The sequence below is a fragment of the Tachypleus tridentatus genome, chromosome 9 (assembly GCF_004210375.1).
Source record: "Tachypleus tridentatus isolate NWPU-2018 chromosome 9, ASM421037v1, whole genome shotgun sequence".
Taxonomy (NCBI): Eukaryota; Metazoa; Arthropoda; class Merostomata; order Xiphosura; family Limulidae; genus Tachypleus; species Tachypleus tridentatus.
This window is the reverse complement of record NC_134833.1, coordinates 127,589,269-127,606,133: the sequence shown is the minus strand read 5'-3', so window position 1 is coordinate 127,606,133 and position 16,865 is coordinate 127,589,269. Positions and strand designations below refer to the sequence as shown.

Here is a 16,865-nt window from a genome sequence, read left to right as displayed (position 1 = left end):
TTTCTTTTTTCTTATCTTCATCTTGGTTAATTAAACATCCTGAAGAGTTTTAAAACCAAGGTCTATTTTAGTTTTTACTAAAACATGTTGAGATAATTCCAAATTCAAACGATACTAATGTATAAAACAGTGTCTGAATTAGGTACTTCTTATTTGCTTTCAGCTTTAATACAAACCATACGCTATAAATAAGGTTTTCAATTTTCTCCATGAAAGCAAAATAAGGGTTAACCAATCTTTATTTGCTTCAGTGTTTACAATGAAAGGTATGCTGTTGAAACGATGTTTAATATAAATTTATTGTAAGATGAAACAAAGACAACTTACACAAACAGACACACGCAAAGAATAAACATAAAAAGTATTTTCCCTGACATCAGTGCGAAAGAAAAGTAAGGAACCACATGTTATAAATACACATAATTTTTACATAAATAAGGAATCCCAAACATAATGCAATGTAAGATATTTCACCTTATGGTAGTATCACACAGTAAAATAAAGAAACTGATTTTATAAATAGAGACATTACATCCACAGACTTTTTATTTGTATATTATATTTATGACAAAGCTACTAAAACTATTTACCACCGTTCCTAACTTCAAAATACTGTACGGTATATCTTGATCGTTTGTTAAACTATTCGAGGGATACGTACGCTAACCCTCTCTAATTCTGAAATAATATACTAGAGAGAACTCGTCAACGCCAACTCTTGTCAGACTAAATAGTCGGATTTCACTGTCACTCTCGTAACACATCACGGGCCATAGACGTGGAATACGAACCATAAAATCTGAAGTCCATAGTGCAGCAAGATAACCATTGGGGCGCGTTAAGCCCAATCAGACGATAGCCAGTCAGTCAAAAGCACCATTCCACCATCCTGGATTCATCTAACTCTTATAACGCACCCACAGCTTATAAATATGGGAATATTTTATGGTTTCGCACAGATTCGAACCCAGCTTCACAACTCCAAAATTCAGATCTCTACAGCAGAGCCAACCGGCGCCTATTTCTATAAAAAAAAATGAAATGTCAAGAATAAAGCTTTGCTATATGGCAGTAGAAATGAGAACTGTGTAAATGGACAAATAGGCATAATTTTAACAGAGAAGAAAAAAAACAAAACAAAACACAATTTCCCCATGCAGTGGTACGAAAGAAAACCAAAGAAACTAATTTTGTAAAAATAAAAGAGAAAATCCACACAAAATACAATGACAAGTATGACTCACCCTTATAACAGTATCAATGAAAACTATGGAAAAAGACGTATAAAGCAGTGTCTATACGAAGAGAAAAATAACATAACCTAAAATGACGAAAATATTTTCATATATATACATATACATATGAAAGAAAACTGTGGATATTTATTTGTAATTAGATATACTTTCACATAAAATAGAAACGCAAAACAAAACAAAATGGTAAAAAAGTTTTCACTTTGTACGTTTGAAGTCCAGCACGAAGCTACACGAGAAACTACATGGGCTCTGCTCATCACCGGTATCGAAACCTTATTTCTAGCGTTATAAGAACTTAGATATGCCGCTATGCCATTGAGGGTTTTTCACTTTGTACTAGTACGAAATTAATCTGTGGAAATTGATTTTTAAACAGATATAGTTTTCACAGAAAAAAGAAACATGACATACTATACAACGACAATAAAGATTTAGTCATATGATAATTAAAAAAAATTGAAAATGGATGTTGTAAATAAACATAGTTTCCAGGAAAAGAACAACATAACATAAATTATATAAGAGGTGTTTTTTTTCATGTGGCAGTATGAAACAAAGTTATGGTGATAGTTTTATATACGCATAAAGTTTCTACAAAAAGAAAACACAAACACAGCAAACTAATGATATAGATTTATATTGAATCAGGTGCTTGTCATTATCTCACAGCCTTAAAACAAACAAACATAAAGATCATAAAATGCCAAGACAAAAAATAATTTCCCTTTTATGTTAATACCATTGTAAACTAAGGAAATCAACTTTGGAAACAGAAACAGTTTCCACAGAGAAGAGGAAATCAGAACGAAATGCAATGTCAAGTAATGTCTTCCCTTATGTCCGTACCAAAGGAGACTTGTTTAATAAACATATATTATTTCCACAGAAAAGAAAAAATTAACATATAATACAATGGCAAATAATATTTTCTTGTGTAGCAGTAGTAAAGCAATGTTTTGTTTGGTTTGAATTTCGCGCAAACCTACACAAGGGCTATTTGCGCTAGCTGTCGCTAACTTAGCAGTGAAAGATTAGAAAAAAGATAGTTAGTCATCACCACCCACTGCCAACACTTGGAGTACTCTTTGACCAACGAATACGGGGATTGACTGTCACATTATAATGCTGCCACCTCTGAAAGAGCGAACATGCTTTGGTGTAACGGGAATTCGAACCCGCGACCACCAGTTTTCGAGTCGAGCGCTCTAACCACCTCGCCACGTTTATACACGCCTTAAATTGAACACATTTTATATTTCTGATCCTAGATAACTAATTACATGATTTTGTATTTAAAATAAATGCACAAAAGTTGGTAAACCTATTTATGGATTCGAATCTATGACCTTAAGAGTGCGAATCATGCGCCCATGACCACAAAGCATTTGCATGTATGGCAAAGGTATTAAGGACATCTGCTGCAATACCTAATTCTGGACTACTGACCACATGGAAGGCAGCCAGTCAATAGTACCCTGTCAAATATCATTCACACTAAGAGAGTGACTGTCATTTTTCTAACTCACCCACAGCTAAAAGGAACAAATATTTTGTGATAACACAAATTACGATATCATAGAGATATTTTTCCTTTTATTACAGCACCAAAATAAAACTTCTCAGTGGCACAGAGTTATGTTTGCCTACCTACAACATTAGAAACCTGATTTTGAGACCCATGGTAAACAAAGAACAAAAAGCCCATTGTGTCGCTTTATGCAGTTAGAAACAAACAAACAAACCAAAAACAATGTAGGTGTATTTTGTAACTAAATATTATAGTTTCCATCAGAGAGAGCAAAAAATTACAATGACAAAAAATGTATTTTCTTACATTTTACGAACGAAAACTATGAAAATAAGATTATAAGCATGCACATTTTCCACAAAAAAGAAAAAAAAACACAAAATACATTGAGAATAATAGTTTTACGTGTAATATATGGCACCAATATAGGTTTTGTTTGCTGTTGAATTTCGCGCAAAGCTACAAGAGGACATCAGCGCTGGCCGTTCCTAATTCTGCAGTGTAAGACTAGAGGAAAGGCCGCTAGTCATCACCACCTACCTCCGACTCTTGGGCTACTCTTTTACCAACGAATAGTGGGGTTGACCGCACATTATAATGCCCCTCACGGTTGAAAGGACAAGCGTATATGGTGTGACGAGATTCGAACCCGCGGCCCTCAGATTACGAGTCGAGTGCCTTAACCAACTGTCCATGCCGGGCCTGCCAGTATAAGTTTTAGTGCAAAAAAGTTTTCTGACTTAAGTTTCGTCACATAAAAATATTATGAAGTTACCTTTGTTCAGTAGTTCAGCAGCAAGTATAAGGACTTATCACGTAAAGAATCAAGTTTCGATACCAGTGGTGGTAAGAGTACCGATAAACAAACGAAACAAAAAAGTACTGCCCCATTTAAACTAAGCCTGGGATGGCCAGGTGGTTAAGGCACTCGACTTGGAATCCGAAGGTCGTGAATTGAAATCCTTATCGCACCAAACATGCTCACCCTTTCAGCCATAAGAGCGATATAATGTGACGGTCAGTCCCACTATTCGTTGGTAAAAGGGTAGCTCGAGAGTTGGAAGTGGGTGGTTCCAACTAGCTTCCTTTCCTCTGGTCTTACACTGCTAAATTAGGGACGGCTAGCGCAGATACCCCTCGTGTAGTTTTGCGCGAAATCCACAAACAAACCATCAAAACTAACTAAGTAATGCACGGAAGACTGCCCATCGCAAATACATTTCAATATTGTTTGATAACCTATAATTATATGTAAATAGTGTGTTTTGGAGATTTGATAAAAGACAGACAAAAGGACTCCAAGATAGAGATAACAGACGTAAGATAAAAGAAGACGTAATTATCGTATTGCGTGCTCAAAGTAATGGAGAATTCTCACTGATTTACGTTCGTCATCGAATCAACTACTGTATCTCAATAAACATAAACAGAATTTAGACAGAAGTTTTTTAATCAATTCTACTACTTGCTCTGATTGATTTGTACATTAGCTTAAGTAAAAACCAGTATACCATAGATTACCAAAAAGATACTAAATACGAAGATCTCTATTTATTGAAAGGCGCATTTGTTTCCAGTGCTTTCGTAGCATAATAAATCAACCACGTGGCTTAGAACGTTGATTTGTTGGATACAACAACGACTCAATTTGTTCACAAAATAACATAAACAAAATTAAAATTACCAAACAGAAGTCAGATACCTGAAAACTCAGAAAAAGAGTAAAAAGCTTAAACAGCTGTTTCAAAACATATGATACACACAGAAGCAATCATCACGAAACGATAAAGACCGTCTCGTCAGCACTTTTTACTTGCCAACATGAAATTAAAATTCTGATTTTTTTTCAGTATGAGGATTTCTTACATTTGATATTTCTTCAGTATCTAAGAAGATGGTCAAATACAATGAAAATCGTGTTCTTAATTCTATCTATTCAAGTAACACTCAAGAATATCTCCTTGTTTCTGTCTTTATGAGTACTTATTTTAAGCTGTTTTCATTATCAATTTTCATTTATATATATATAGATTAACTAAGCAAAATAAAAAATATAAACTTAATTTAGTATTTCAGTCCCATGCTAGATAGCCACGAGCAAACCACTGGGAATGCAGCACATTTTAAAATTACTTTAGTTATACTGCTATGATATTTGTTTATGATCTCACACGCGAGGTGGCGTTCTGTAGGTGTGACCAATGTTGAGGCCACGCAGAACTTCATCCATCATGTGGTGCTACATGTCACTTGGCTAGCGGAACAAGATATGTATACTTTATTTGTACCGGTTCCAAGATTGGTAAGCAAGCAAACACGACCAAAGACGGGCAGCCCACCAAGCCAAAACGTTCATGGCCCATTGAGAAACATAAATCATCTCGCGACTACTCTGGAGGAGTAATTTTACTCTCATTAGATTGAGTGGTTAATAGCCATAGTAGACGGCCACCCACATACACCACCCTATTAATTTCCATATATAATATACTAGCTTTTTTGCAGTCAAGCAAAAATACAAATATAGCGATTTATTTTCACTAAAAACAAACGTGTTTATCCCTCAAAATATGTTTATATGTTTCGCGATTTGAGAAAAGCAAAACTGTGTAATGTTCTAGAAGAATTAGAAGTGTCATCGTTGTATTGTTTTTGAGTGCTTTTTCTATTTAGGTTTACACCAGCGAAACCTACTTACTAACGTGTCCCCCCCCGAGTTATATCCTGGTCCAATAAGAACTTTTTATGATGCTTATTTGTTATTTTCTTTAAAACCTTATAAGACACAATCTTAAACAGTCTGGTCAGAGGCCCATAATATTTAGTTGCAACCATCCCAATTTGGAACTGTCGGTTCTAACAAAAATCCAACAGACTTTGTTGTCTCCATGTACCACATAGACATACATAGGAAGAAACAGGAACAAACGCATATCATTCTTATGTTTTCACATATTGTGTGGTTTGCTGTGAATCGGATACCACAGTTAAGTGTAGAAGAGATGAGTTTTGTGGTTTTAATCAGAATTAATTGGTGTACATCTTATTGAGGTAAAAAGTACCAGCTTGCATTTCCACCTTCGGTGGATACATTTCTCTTTTCACTTTTTGTTTGTTGTTTTTTAATTTCGCACAAAGCTACTCGAGGGCTATCTGTGCTAGCCGTCCCTAATTTAGCAGTGTAAGACTAGAAAGAAGGCAGCTAGTCATCACCACCCACCGCCAACATTTGGGCTACTCTTTTACCAACGAATAGTGGGATTGACCGTCACATTATAACGCCCCCACGGCTGAAAGGGCGAGAATGTTTGGCGCGACGGGGATGCGAACCTGCGACCCTCAGATTACGAGTCGCACGTCTTAACACGCTTGGCCATACCGGGCCTAAAAGGTTGCTTTAAAAACACGGAAACAGAAAAATGTTAATAAAAGATGTACTACTGATGAGGATATCAAGGTGTTTTATTAAGAAAAATAGAACATACAGATTGCTTTGATTATCATCTGTTAATATTTCACCATAAACTAGAGTATAGTTGTTAAATACATTAATTCTAATTTTGAAAAGAAAAAAACATACAAAACAAAATGTCTTTCTTAATCTAACTTATACATAAAATGTAACGTAGAATATTTAAATTACAATCTATTTTACTGTGCTAACAGATAAAACAATAAAGAACGCATTGGTTGGGAATGTTGATACAAATAAGTGTTCACAATGCATTTAAACACGTTCATAACACAAGAAACTCAGTTTTAAGAGCGTAATCGAATCTTATAGTTTGGTTTGAAAAGAAATGATATGAATTAGATCCCGAATTTATTCGATAGAATTCAAGTACTTTACGAATTTCGTGTTCAAATAATAAATAGGACATTTAATGCATCATAGATGTTTTCCAATAATATATAAAAATGGTGATAAGTTAGGATTTAATTAGATTTTTACAAAACAAAAAATCAATCTACAACTTGGCTTAAAATATACAAAATAAGTTTTATCAGCTTACATTTCTTTCAGTAAAACGTCAGATAACATGAGGATATCTTCAACAGCTGCAACACTTGAAATTATTTTAGATAGAATTATAATAAATTAACATACGAAACCCTTTTTTTTTATTAGCTATATTTCTGTGCGCAAGCAGGACGACCAGACGTGGGGCACATGAACACCCAATTCGATTTTATTACTCATCAGAATCTCTACTAGCCGATGTCTCAAACTGAAATTCTTTAAGGCAGGATTATAGTAGCCAAATACATCAATCGAAAGGGCTTGACGTCTCTGAGTCTAAAGCTATAATTAAATCTCAAATCGGTCAAAACATGACGGGGTTATGAACTAAAATTTTGTACTTAAAAAACTTAGAGCCATTTTATGAGCCACTATGCCGCGACTAAAAGAAACAAAAACAAATACATTTATCGAATGAATATATAACTTATTCTGAAATATGAACTTGATTTTTAAAAGACAGAAAATACACGTTTATTTCAGCTGTATCTATCCGAGCACCAATCAAAATAATAAACAATATCAAATATTATAGACAATAGTAACAATAAATATCTTCCATATAATATTAAACGGAAAATGAAACACACCTCTACAAACCAAAATGAGCTACCTATATGATTATTATTAGTATACCTGTAATCTACTAAAGAGATAATACAAGATTTTCTGCATTATACACACGTGGCATAAAGAGTCAGGTCAAAAATTCAATAGTATTCAATTATAGACTTCCCTAATTTTAAGCTATCAAATAGTATAATGATAGTAAACTAGCATTATCCGCATCGAGGGCTTTATCTAGCTCTTTATTTAAAAAAACGGGAGTATCTGTCACTTTTATAACACCTAAAAGTGTGGAGAGTGTTCAGCAACATTAATTCTCAAACCCCGGACCCGTAAGGTCCGGAACCCAGCTTAGCGTATACAAACAAAAAATAATATATCAAGAAAACCCTTTTTGTATAAATACTATCTTTACAAATTCATGTTAATAAATTTTATAGTTTCTTCGATTTTTTGTTTGAATTCAAGTAAACAAAAAGCTACAAAATGAACTAACTGTGCTGTGCTTAGAAAAGGCATCGAAACACGGTTTCTATCGTTGTAAATCAGCAGGTATGTTGTTGTGCTACTGGGGGACAAATTTTACAGATGCTTAATAAATGACATCATATTCATCAGTGTTTTTGTTCACTTCTCCAAGTTTTCACTTTTACTTTTCTATTTATATACTTTAATATATATTCCAGGAAGTAACAACTTTACAATGATTTACTTTCCTTAACCCTTAAACTGCAGCCATCATCAACTGATGATATAACCTACAACATTCCCGCTCTTAATGGCGTTTAGCCTACACGCACATATAATATATTTATGATTTATTTTTTTCTATTGGCAATATCCCACCAATTAATTAGACTTTTCTAAGGCTCTTCAATATTTTAAAGTAAAAACTTCTCCTTCCCAGAATTCTTATAATATTATGTTTCTTGTTATTCCCATCCAGTAAAGCCCGGCATGACCAGGTGGATTAAGACGTGAGATTCGTAATCTGAAGGTCGGGGGTTCGCATCCCTGTCGCACCAAACATGCTCGCCCTTTCAGCCGTGGGGGCGTTATAATGTGGTGGTCAATCTCACTATTCATTGGTAAAAGAGTAGCCCAAGAGTTGGCGGTGGGTGGTGATGACTAGCTGCCTTCCCTCTAGTCTTACACTGCTAAATTAGGGACGGCTAGCGCAGATAGTCATCAAGTATCTTTGCGCGAAATTCAAAAACAAAAAACAAACAAACCCATCAAGTAAGATTTGTTTATGTAAATTCAGTAATTATAATTAACATTTCTTCTATGATCACCCAAGAATTTCACAATTTTAAATACATCTATTATAGCCAGATTCCTAGAATAACTACGTTAATAAAAAACAGTTGTTCCACTGAAAATGAGAGAGAGAGAAATGTCTCCACACCCTAACAACTGTTCATGAAAGTTGATGATTATATATCCGTGGCTAAACTTACGTTCACAGTCTGTGATTACAAATGTTCAGCTTCTTTTTTAGTAAATGCAATTGCGAGTGGAGTGAACCTCCGCTTTTAAGAAAAAGCTAATTTTATTACTTTCTAAGTGGTGATCAAATCCTTGTTCACAGTTTAACAAATATTACAATAAATTCGCCGATATGTAGGTGCGTGCGTGTGTAAGTAGATGAATGTAAAGGTGATAACGTAAGGAAGTTAGACTTTCAGAGAAAAATTACCTTTACAACTATTTATTCACTAAATTACAACCATAGTTTTTAAAAGTGATTTTTCTCTAAAAGTCTAATTTATATATATATATATATATACACATATAACTTATTATTTTAACTCATGAACAAACCGAAACAAAAAACGGTGCATCAATTGAAAAGATCCTAGGGTACAAGCTACAATGCGGGATTATAAATAGATAGATTGCACACTCTCAATCATAGTAATAAACACTTAACCAAACGTTAGCGAAGCTGGTCTGTCAAAACAGTTGTGAAATGGTTTATCTTTCTGACTTAACTATGAACATTTTATTCAGTGAGCTGCCCATTTGAGATTATGTTTCCTTAGTAATCTTAAAGCTAGTTAAAGAGGCGTACAGAATCTCCGTTGTTTTCCGCCTGTCAAATGTCTCAAGCCATATGATGGATGGACTATCAAACCACGTCTGCAGGGACCCACTATAAATCATATTTGTACGGGAGCAAAGTCATTGGTTTCCAATAATCAGAAAATCCTGTTTTTTCTTAAATAATGCTTTAATTACTAGCTTGCGAACAATAAATATCCGTACCATATCCACACTATTACAATGGTTCGGTGTAATGAATATATTACTCACATCTACATTTCGTTTGTTGTTGTTGTTGTTTTTCACATCCTAAAATCGTACTTTATAACCACCACATTCAAAACATTAATACTGCATTTTTGTGTGACCCTAATGTACACGTGAATAATTAAATAATTTTCGGTAAAGTTACTCAATACTTCCTTACCAAGAGTAGGCCGAACTTAGCATAGTGTTTAGCCTACTAGGACTGTGAATTCATGGCCCGAGAATCGTCACCATAAAACGTACAATTGGGGCCGTGAGTACGCTATAAGAACGCGGATCAAATCCTGCTATTCATTCGGTCAGACAAAAGCAGTCCAAAACAGTTGACGATTTGTGGAGTTAACTAGCTTAACATTTATCTTTTTGTACAACTTTGCATGAACATTCTGAAATCATAAAGAAGTACCTGTGTTTTGCCTACCACAAGTATCAAAACCCGGTTTTTAACAGTGTAAGTCCGCAGACATAACAGCAGATGACTGTAATCTGGTTTAGTTACAGACAAAGACTTCTTTTGTATTTAAGCAACTGTGACATTAGTTAGGAAACGTCTAACGTTTTCAGACACTTGTGGTGAATTTTTTATCAATCTACTGGCATCGACCAGCTTCAACTTGACCGATGACTCGTCACTTATATAAAAATTCAATTTTGTTTTTAAGGTCAAAACGTGATTCGTAAACAATTTCGAGCATATTAACTTTGTGATTCACTTCAACGTTTCAACAGAGATAAGATTAGATGAGATCACTATATGTTACATCGGATCACTTATCAATCCATTTGTATTTCAGAACAAGTAACAGATCGTCAGATACTCCATTTCCCTTACAATCAACTGTAGAAGTAACTGACAGTATATCAGTGGTTTTACCATGTCATAACTATAACATTATGCAGAGTAGGTTCATAGTTACTTGGAATATAAATAAACTTCAAAATGTTGAAAACTTGTACCACCGAATGTAATTTTTTATCTACTTCTATTAAGTTTTATTACTATGTTTCATAAACACTTTTTCAGATCAGTATTGGGAAACACTTTCATTTACAGTTTCTTTAAAAACATCAACACACTCTTTGAGGTTGGCTAAAGAACTAGTTTTACTGATTTCGTAAAATGTGTCTGTAAAATAAATAACTTTACAGCGAAAACGATAAGGATATGCTCACGTACACTCTTACGTCTATTTTGAATAGGCATACAATAACATGTGTTCAAAAAGGTAAAAATGACTGAATTACACACTAGTGACCATATCCTGCTAATATATATTGTCTGCTTAAGGTCAATCATCGTACCATGAATTGAATATGGCAGTTAATAAGAACACCGAAACTACGAAAAACGTGTATAAAGTATATATTCCTTGTAGGCCAGTAATAATGATAACACTAACCATATAATTATGTAGTCTATTTCCAAGCGACTATAGCGAATAAAAGCTACACAATCGAGGACTTCTAAAAATCGTAGGAAACAAACTTTAATTACGACCTACGGATCCGACTATACCGATTATCACAAAACTGTAAAACATGTATTTTAATACGTGTGAACTCCCTACAAATGCCTTAAGTAAAAATCTTTTAGCTGATTTAGTTTGTGCTCATTCGCATAAAACAAGTACTTTGAAGTAAGTTGATTTTAAAGATAGTGGAGTATAACTGTACAGAAAAGTTCTCTTAACTTTCTTTATGTAGTGACTGTACTCTATACAGTTCAGTCTCGTAAAAACAAGAACTACTAGAATATTTGAAATCAGTAAATCAAGAACACCTCCTGTGTAATGAGTACCTGATCAAACTCAAACCTCTTCGACAGGTATTATGCTTTAGTGTCTTAAACAGGAATGTTGTTCTTTGCTTGTCGAGTATGGTACTGTTTGAAACGTCACACATTTCATGTGTGTTGTTAAAACTCAAGTCGTTATCGATGTTTAATTAACCTGAACAGACAAATGAGCCTCTTCAAAACCCACTTACTTTGCACTTTGGTTCATATTTGTAATGTTTTAATGTTTTTTCGCACTGGAATTAACCAATATTCCAAACTGAAATAAACAAAGGTAGATCAGCGGTTAGCGTGTGAGATTATAACCTAAAGTTCTGGGTTTGATACTCACGAAGAGCACAGCGCTGATAGTCCAGTATCTATACTTTTGTGCATAAATTTGTACAAACAAACTGAAATGATACACTTTATTTTCAGCACGAATAGTAACCGATTGTTTCTAGACTTTATTTTAATTATTTCTTTTAAAATAAATATATCTAAACATTAGGAATATACAAAGTTTCCTGTAGTCGTTATGATAATATGGAGATCTGTGTCCTGGATATAATACATTTATTTGATGGCTGGTTAATGTAATGTTTTATTGAAACATATTTGAGAAGAGTCATTTTTGACGAATTATTCTGATACCGATCTACTGTTCTCCAATAAATGGACTAGCGTAATGGACCGTTCCACCTGTGGCCTCAATGGAAATCAATCATCACCACATCCATCCATCTCTTAAAATTTGCAAACCAGTTTTGCTATTAAACGCAGCAAACGAACAATGTTATCAAAGCAGCAGACCACGAGGACACCACGTGTAAGGAGGACATTGGGTAACAAGTCGCTGAAATATGAGAACAAAATTACCCAAGGTAAACAAACAACTGGAAAGATTTATCTCATAGACCTGTGAAATGTGTAACTAATCATTTCTGGATAGTACCTGTTTCTTAGAATAAGACACGTTCAGTTCGTTTAAATTGTAATTTTTTTTTCTTTAATTAAAGAAATAATTATTTCCGCTATATCTATACTTACTTTTATTATGTCTATCTTGACACAGTAATTTGCTTAACTGCTCCAAACGTCACATTAAAGCAGCTCGCAGTTATGGAAGCTTAGCCATGTGTTTTAATTAGCAGATTTCGCAAAACAAAAACTATAAAACGTGAAACGAACACTTGGTTACATAACATATACGTATCGTAAACAATTCAAGCAACCTGACTGAAACTGAATTAAAAACCTACAACAAAATAATAAAAAAATTATTTGCTCATCTTACTAGAAATTCTAACAGTAATGAATAAGTACCTTTTTACAACTTTTCAGAAAAATGCAAACAACTTACGATTTTATAGTATTACAACTCATCAGGCTCGGATACGTTTCGGAATTTACTTTCACCCTGAAATGTGAATGGAGTGTATTTTTCTTATAGCAAAGCCACTTCGGGCTACTGGCTGTGTCAACTGGGAGAAACTAAACTCCTGATGGCCCGGCATGGCCAGGTGGTTAAAACACTCGACTCGTAATTTGAGGGTCGCGGGTTCGAATCCCCGTCGCACCAAACATGCTCGCCCTTCCAGCCGTTTGGGCGTTATAATGTGACAGTCAATCCCACTATTTGTTGGTAAAAGAGTAGCACAAGAATTGGCGATAGGTGGTGATGACTAGCTGCCTTCCCTCTAGTCTTATATTGCTAAATTAGGGACGGCTAGTGCAGATAGCCCTCGTGTAGGTTTGCGCGAAATGAAAAAAAACAAACAAATCTTTCTGTAGTATCTAACTGCGCATGCGCTTCATTTCAGCGGATATAACAATACTTTAGTAAACATTTTGTACAACAACATATTAAAAGCTTATAAAAATTTGGAATGAAAGTTTAACCTTGGATCGTAGAATAATATTACAAGTTTATTTACCGAAGTATTACTTATCCTAAAATTTAGCCTTTACTAAAAAAGAGCAAAGAAACGTACAGAATTTAGTGTTAATTTATCCCTTTATCGAATACAGGTTGTACTTATATAAGGCTTAACTAATGTTAAGCCTAAAGCGAGTGGATTTAGATTTCAATGTCTGCAATAACTATTATTTTAAGAATTGTGTCCTCAAAGAAGTGCAGCTGCATTAAAGATACTAAATTGACTGTAAATATTTTACAAGTCTCTGCTAGTTTGACAATAATATATAATATCATACTGATGCCTAGTTTTAACTTTCCTTTATCGAAATTCAGGTTGAATCTGCTTTTGAAAAACTAAGGTGATATATATTTTTTTCAGTTTAGTTTAATATGCCCTTTGAAATCACGCACCAATAACACTAGCATGCTCTGAAGACCGAAAGACTGAACTACTTGACTTCATTAAATAGAGAATAAGTGTTAACGCACATGTTAAAACTTGTTACTTTTATCACAGCGATCTACAAAAGGTGTATATTAACGTTTGGCCCAGAAGCTCAGAGGTTTGTTTGTTGTTGTTTTTTAACTTCGCACAAAGCTACACGAGAGTTATCTGTGCTAGCCATCCCTAATTTAGCAGTGTAAAACTAGAGGGAAGGCAGCTAGTCATCACCACCCACCGCCAACTCTTGGGCTACTCTTTTACCAACGAATAGTGGGATTGACCGTCGCATTACAACGCCCCCACGGCTGAAAGGGCGAGCATGTTTGGTGCGACTGGGATTCGAACCCGCGACCCTCAGATTACGAGCCGAACGCCTTAACTCACCTGGCCATGCCGGGCAAGCTCAGAGGTAAGCTTCAAGGTTTATATTACCAAATACCGGGGTTCGAAATCCGTAGTCACGGCACAGCAGAGATATGACATTGTGTGAATTTACAATTAACAACAACCATACTAATGTCTGATATGGAAACGTTGATCCATCTTACTGGCTTCTCAGTCCAGCAGAAGCAAACGCTATTAAGTCATACATCTTTGTTTAATTAAAATAAACAAACTAATTACAAAAAATTAATGATACATACTTTCTCATAAAATATATATTTTTTATTAATTTTACTAACTTATTGCAAAGAACGCTAACCAGTATGTACAATAAGTGTAAATACTTATCACCAGGAAATTGACTAAATAATCAGACGCGAATTATGACGAAAGTTACTTACATATTGTCGTTAAAATTAACTAACAAACTTTACTGTCGCAAATTTGTAACCTTTCCCTTAACCCACCAATGGAGAAAATTAAAAACCAAAACTAGCATATAAGAACATTACATTTATCACAACGTTTCATATAAAACAGACTGCAAGAGTCATTAAAAACTATTGGTTAGTAACGTTTATACATTTATTTCTTTTGATAGCTGTCTGAAAGTAGTTAACAAAGTTGTTTGACTCGCTTAAACCTGCTTTTATTAACTTAAAAGCACTCCGCTAGTACAGCGGTAAGTCTATGGATTTACAATGCTAAAATCAGGAGTTCGATTCCCCTCGGTGAGCTCAGCAGATAGCTTGATGTGGCTTTGTTATAAGAAAAACACATACACACATTAACTTAAAAATATTTAAATAAATTGAATACAAAGTTCATGTTTATGTGTGTACTTAAATGTTTATCCGAATTTATTTCTAGTTGTTTTTAAAACATCTCAACAATCAGAATTTCTGTGTGGTATGTTTTTTTTTTTTTTCAACTTGAGAGGCACTTCATACGACACATTGTCTGGAACTGTTGATCAGAGGATGTACAGGTAGTCAGTAGCGTCTGTGGCCTATTGTTAATTTTTAGCGCGTTCATTGCTAAACCTATGCTTAGCATTATAAAGTGACTCGAACTTTGAATCTTCAAGTCCGTATCGTAGCTTGGCGCAACAACCACTGCGCCACGTGTGGCTCAATATAAGAAAGATGTATAGAACATAAGTAACAAGTGACGAATCATGAAAGCGAAGTTAGTTTAAATTAAATTGATATGTTAGGCGCTCCTACGTAACTGATCATTCCTAATCCAATTTGTAGGCTCATAGCGTAACATCTCCTTCTCTTATAGCTTTCATTACAACTTACATCAATGATTAGCAATACTCGCTATGAAAAATCACAGGCTGATGATGGATTTTCTTTTCCAAACAATAACTAAGCAGTCGAATCACTGTGTGGGTGCCATGGAAATCTGGTAAGGTGGTAGGAGTTTGAACTTTTGCCAATTGTGTAGTTTAATGGTATAGTTTTGTTTATAAACGTGTGACAGTTAGAAGTCCATTGTTTTCTTCAACTTAACTGCTTCATTGAGGACGATTGCCTTTAACTCGTCAAACAGCACAATAAAACAAGCAGTGATCGCACAAATAAACCTTCGAATTTTAAGACAAGAAGCGATCGTCAAAGTAAAGGATTTTTCTTATTTTCCAACTCATGAAGAAACAGTAGATTTATTACACTGTACTATTTATTATACATAAAAAACTATCCAACATCCAATATAAAATCTGTTCGTTCAAAATGGTAGCATGTGGAAATATATTGCGGGTATCGAATCATTTCTTTAATTTCTGTGATCAATAATTATACTAAAACCTTTAAGATATTTTGTAATAACTGACAGAAAGGTTATTTGTATTATAAATAAACACCATCCAAGAGAAATTAGTTCTAAACCTGTATTTTCAAATAGTAAAAATATCTCAAGTAACAAAAACATATCTGAAACTGGGACAAATCTAAAAATTCATAAGCTGATATCTGTGGAATTATCAAATACAATATTCATATACTTCACATTACACCGTTTAAGAATGTTTATGTTTAATTTATATTTTAGATTTACGATTTACTACCTATCAATAATTTATTTTCCTAATAAATAACACAAAAATTACGATGAAATTTGTGTTCTTTATTACGACATCCCCGGAGCTCGCTTCACACGATATTAAGTTACCCGCCCGATTTTATTCCAGAATATTTTGTGTTTTAATAATGAACAAAGCATTTTTCTTTGAACAAAGCAAGCGAAATTCACAAGAGTACTACTGATAAACATTGTGTTCACTATATATATATTTTTAATTCTTGTTTTTATGTAGTCACTAAGCCTGATGATTTTTAAACTGGTGACTCGTAGATGTAGCAGAGGAAAAAAAACGGTAATTAACTGATGCCATTATGAGTCTGTTGTGTCTAATTTCGCGTTAATGTACTCTTCAATTATATGGGTTATTTATCACTAATCTTGCAATAATCTATAGAGAGAAATTATACAGCCAACAACATTACCCACTGCCACTTCAGGGCTACTCGCGTAGATAGATGGATTTGACAGTTACTCTTATAATGCACCAAAAACCAAAAAATGTGGTTATGAGTTACTTATTATTTATTTCTTTGGCGGTTACGGGTTGCGAACCTAGAATCCACAG

General features: G+C 34.2%; 1 long non-coding RNA gene across 1 annotated transcript in view; it reads right to left on the bottom strand.

The window, feature by feature from the left end:
* Positions 1-243: 243 nt before the first annotated feature.
* LOC143226332 (uncharacterized) overlaps positions 244-16,865 on the bottom strand; it is a 104,428-nt gene continuing 87,806 nt past the window's right edge. Inside the window, exon 2 of the long non-coding RNA XR_013014548.1 lies at positions 244-1,024. This is a non-coding gene — a long non-coding RNA (uncharacterized LOC143226332). The remainder of the gene's footprint in view (positions 1,025-16,865) is intronic.